Consider the following 5,631-nt stretch of genomic DNA (forward strand, 5'->3'; position numbering starts at 1 on the left):
AACAAAATGTTAACAAAAGTAAGACAGGTTACAGTTTCATCTACACCGATGGTGCTGAAGTACTATTTTTATGTTATTTATTTAAGTCACTTGATCAAGACTGCTACTAGCTAGTCAAACTAATTTGACGCGTTTCTAGGAAATATTGAGATTTTTTTTTCATATGGCAAATATCGCAACTCGCGTCAAAAACTCGAAAGACCAAAATAGTTGAGCAATTTCTGATAAAATTTTCATCGCTGCCAACGCTTTACATGCTATAGGTTTAAAGGCCGATTATTTCACGAATTGGCCATATATTATAGGCATTGTACCTAATTTAAAGAATATTCAAAAAATGGAATAAAAAAGTAAATATTGTCATATATGATGTCATAGCATGATACAACAACTTTTATTTTCAATGTTCTGTTATCAGTAATGGAATAATGTTCAAAAGATGATCAACAACAAATAGTCCTACCTGTGTAAAGGAAAGGTAACTGTGTAACTAAATATTGGTTACTTAAGACAGTACTTGTTATCTTTCTTATCAATTTGCATATAAAGTATCAGAATTGACCCTAAATTGACCTATGGTCTGTTTCATGTAGCAATCAAAGAAAACACTGATGTTCTTAAATATTTATTTAATTCTGTTTATATGGAATATAATGATTTATATAATGTTTTATGAAAATAGTACAGGTATGTTAATGAAAGTGATAAGTATATGGTATAATTGCACTTTGTTGACAGTAAAAAATATGAATTATACAAAAAATGGAAATTTTCATGAGATAAAGAACACAGCTACAAAAATAAGCCAACCAATTTCTAAGAAAAGGCAACTTCATAGTAACAGAGAAAATCAAAAATTACTGGAAAAGAGGTCAAATGTTGCCTTATAGTACTACTTCTTACTGTTTGAATAATGCCAGTTCAAATCAAAATACAACATTTTTGGAAACTTTTATGAAAGTTTTATGGAGGCTGCTGAAGACCTGTAGCCTGTAATGTGATATAAAATCTGAAATACAAAACGTTTGACTAGTACAGTGGTGACATCACTTTAGTGTTTCTAAAGTAACCATGCCACTATCAAAGTTGACAGGGAACTTAAGGAAATTAACCTGCAAAGTTTCGTGAAGACTAATCAATAGTATATTGTCCAGACAAACAAACCAGGACAGGCACAACATTTGGACAACTAAATCTTCATTTCCGTAAACTGGCACAACAAAAAGTAATGACAATTTAAAATACTGAAAACATACTCATGACAAGTACGAAAGGGCCAACATTTCTGAGTCATAGAACTTTCTGATCTTATGATGCTTAATGAAGTAACATGTTACACAAAATATTGCTATGGTAAGAAAAGGGCAATAATTATGAAAAAGCCAAATGCAGTTATAGAACTAGTGCATTTAATGTCAAATTATTACAGTTTGCAATTGTAAGACGTTTGTTACATTTTTCATTAACAAAGTGGAAGGTGCTTTAGGTATTTTTATGACAAAACATGTCTCCCACCTATGTATACCTTTAGCTGTGGCGGCTATTTTGTGCAGCAAAATGGAAAGTGTCGGTGATATGCAAAAATATACTTGGTACTGATCACTCCTGTGAAGTTTCATCAAAATCTTTTAAGTAGTTTTAACCTGTAAAAGCCGACAAGATTTTTCTATTTTTAGCTCTGGCTGCAATTTAGTGCATCAAAACGAAACATGCAAGCGATATGCACAACACTATGCTTGGTACTGATCAGTCCTGTGAAGTTTCGTCAAAATCTGGCCAGCAGCTTGTCCTCTAAAAGCCAGACAGGCTTAATGCGGATAGACGAGAAGGCATAATTAATACCTCTCTCCACCTTTAGATGAGACAAAATTCCGAGATAAAACCTTACATACAACACTTTACAAAATCAGGATGCTAAAAAATGGATGTGCAATACCTCTACCTATTCTTCAGTGAAATGAAAAAGGACAAAACACAAGTAATATGGAGGAGTTATGGGCCATGACACATACGATAAACAAATGTTTTAAGACTGAAGAAAATGCATTGATTAGTTCAAAAATTTACATTAGTGTTTTAGTTCAATATAAACTTTGTCATACTAAAATGATATTGCAGTTATAATGACCAATCACTTTTTAGATTTATGAAAGAAAAAAAAACAATTTATGCCAACCTGAAACTTACAACTTTAAAAGCAAAAATTATCAAACGTTTTACTGTGGTATTGCATGAAATTAAATTTTGTCACCAAACAAATCATTAATGATTTTAATAATAATGATCACTATGGTCTTACGTTTGATTTGTGAACATACTGTGCTATAAACTGAGACAAAACAGTACTGATACACTACAAGACACAGTATTTTGAACATTATAACAGTATAATGTTTACATATTTTCAAAGTTTCTGAATCACATTTACATGCACCGCTGGACAGGACTTGCTGCTCTCTACATGTGTGTCCTACAATAACAGCAAATATGTAACAAAGTTGATTCAGAAGGCTCCTCTATACTAAACTGTGCAAGCTGCAGACACTGATCTTGAACAATAGCTGAACGATGACACTGAAGATTTCACAGGTATATATCTGAAGAAAGAAATTCATATTGTAGTAACTCTGTATTCGAGGTGTCTGCAGCTCTTTAATTTTCAAAATATGTATATTTCTGAATATAAGGTAGAATAAAAGTGTTACTGGATTAATAAAACTTTAACATATTTTATGCATAAGACCCATTTTAGTAGAATATATGAAGAGGCCAATAGTGACCCTAAGTCACTCACTTGACCTTACTATTTGACCTAAAATATATGTATGAAACACTTCTTATTTTGGAATATTATGATGGCAGGCTATATTTTATTCTATATCTTAAATACTTTGAAAATAACACACCTTATACTTGACATTTCATAATTTATATCTTACATTCACCTTTTTAAGCTTATAACAATAGAATTGTGTTTACCTTTTTAATTAATTTCAGGAGAAAAATGTAAGATATTTGGAAAGTTACGTTCATAAGTCTGTAATTATTTGGTTCTGTATAATTTCTTTTTGTAAGTGCAAAGTTTATATATCATACTTGACCCTTGGTCTCATGTGAAATAAACTTTACCCAAGCCTCTAGAAGTGATATATACAAATCAATAACTGAATTACATTGTAACTCTTTGAATATTGTAAAAAATTACCTGAAGGTATCAATATCTGTGTTTAATTAAGTCATACAGGTCAACACTGGCATTCTCATCATATGATTCCACAGAACATTTTACACTGAAATAAAGAAACAGCTTCCTAGTACAAATTTTGTACTTCAATTACTGGAATTTACAGATTTTACATTAAATCAGGACTCTAATCCATTGAAAACATCAAGTGACAGATATCAAGAAAACATTGCATTAAAAAGATATTTAAACAAAATGGTTAATGCTATAGTGTATTTAAAAGCTTTGAAACATGGTTAGTGGCTGACAATAGTAGTTCTTTTATCTCTGTATCATATGAAAGGCTAAGAGTTAAGAAGTCTGAATAGATATCTTTACCTAAGTCAAAATTTCTTGATTCAAAATGGTTGGCTGTACCATCCTTCATGAAACTTCATAAAATCATTTTAATGACATTTACAATGTGTATCTGTTAAATGTTTAGAGGAATGTAATTTTAATAACTGGCATTATATTACCCTTGACATGTTAAACTTGTTAAAGAGTATCATTTGTACATCATTGTACCATCAGACCATCTTTCACTTCTGTCAACCTGACTAGACATGTTGGACACCCTGAAATATATAAATGATAAAATCTGTAAACAGTTAACAATCATCATGCAAAAACCATAACACCATCTTTATAAAATCACCTTAACACCTTGATCTTAAAAACTATTATTATTTCAAATTATTATTGTCCATTAACGTATAATGTATCCCATCCATAAATCATTACATGACTCCTTATATAATTTACCAGTTCATAGTTTGGAATGGCTTCCAGTCTAAATCCAGAAGTTGAAGAAAAACAAATTATGAAAGTTTATTTATGGTGTCATTTAAAAGAATGGCCTGCCTGTTAATTGTCAACTGTTTGCTCTTTTTAATATTGATAGGCAATTGCATTTTATCAAATGTTGTCTAATATATATATCAACTGTCGATAGTTTACAAGACTTGAAGTGTTAATTAGATGTCACTGACTTGTTTACTGTCAACATCATAAAGAGAGATAAAACTACATGTAAATTGTAAAACATTGTATGAGATACCCTTCCATCCTGTATAAATTACCTTTAAAAAGAAATTACATAGATGTAGTATCCCACTGTTTTGACTGCCCCTGCTCTATCTAACTTTTCAAGCTTCTGCAGCCACTTTAATGTGTCATCTGTTCGCTTGTACTTCTTTCTGAAATGAGGTAATTATAATATAATATTTCAATAACTTATAATAATAAATATATTATATTATTCTTTGCCTACAATTTGCAACAGTTTATTTTGAAAATTCATTTTACCTCAATTACATTCTGTTCTGACTACAGCTAAAATACATAGAATAGACTATAAGCTATTATAAGGTCAAAGGTCCCTCTAAAAGGAAAAATCGGTAAACTTAGGCCCAGTTAATCTCAGATGCTTTAAATAAGCTGTCATTTTACACATTAATTTGCCATAGGATTATGTATCTACAAACAAAAAACAAGAAAAAACAAATTAATAGAAAGAACATTTTTGGGCAATTTAAAAAGCGACAATGAAAGTGAAAGTAGAAAGTCAATATTTTCTTATCGACTTTTCTTTCATAATTTCCATTTAAAGCGTAACAGTTTACTTTCATGCTGTATTAAATAATCCATAAACATTATACTTACCGTTTAAATGCATGAAAAATCCTCATGGTACCCGTAAACTTATAATTTGGTGATAACCTCTCAGTTTTTGGCCGTTTTCACGTGAAAATACGAAACCGGTGTTAACATAAATGTTCTACTTCCGGCGGTATTCGATTGCGTAAATCTGCTCTAGTACTATGCCTATATATTAATAAAAATTACATGTATCAAATGGGGACTTAAATCCTTATTGATTTATGTAAAAATTATCAAATAATATCACAAAACTACGAATTTACAGGTGATTTAAACCTATGTATGTACTGTAGACGATTAACGTTTACCGTGTATGCATGCAGTATGCGCAAATGAGAAAACCAATAACTTTACAGGACTATGTACTGTGATTCATTCTTCATTATTTTGGTCCTTTAAAGTTTTGACGTTCAGACTGCAAGTCACAAATATAAAACAATATGAACGTCGAATTATTTTAACTATGGTACTAGGTAACTAGTGGTACTTATAGCGAGCAGCAATAACAACCGCTAGAAAGCGTTAATCTGTCACAGTATTAGACTGGTTATTAAATTTGTCAAATATGTGAATTAATGCAAATATAACCACCACCCCCGCCAATGACCCCCCCCCCCCCCACACACACACACACTCGATGTTCTATGGCGGGACCACATTTTCGAAGCCGACGGCAGACCTGTCTTCTACTAAGGTAAGTTAATTAAAGCTGTGCCGATTTTTATTATTTCTTGTTAAATAATAAC

At 31.1% G+C, this 5,631-nt stretch overlaps 1 long non-coding RNA gene across 1 annotated transcript; it reads right to left on the reverse strand.

The window, feature by feature from the left end:
• Positions 1-612: 612 nt before the first annotated feature.
• Positions 613-5,413, reverse strand: LOC123553365 (uncharacterized). Its single transcript, XR_006686716.2, has 5 exons — positions 4,889-5,413; positions 4,306-4,422; positions 3,703-3,801; positions 3,206-3,290; positions 613-2,597 (listed from the first exon to the last, which is right to left on the reverse strand). It is a non-coding gene; the product is annotated as an uncharacterized LOC123553365 (long non-coding RNA).
• Between the last annotated feature and the right edge of the window lie 218 nt (positions 5,414-5,631).

The sequence above is a fragment of the Mercenaria mercenaria genome, chromosome 4 (assembly GCF_021730395.1).
Source record: "Mercenaria mercenaria strain notata chromosome 4, MADL_Memer_1, whole genome shotgun sequence".
In the NCBI taxonomy this organism is placed as follows: domain Eukaryota; kingdom Metazoa; phylum Mollusca; class Bivalvia; order Venerida; family Veneridae; genus Mercenaria; species Mercenaria mercenaria.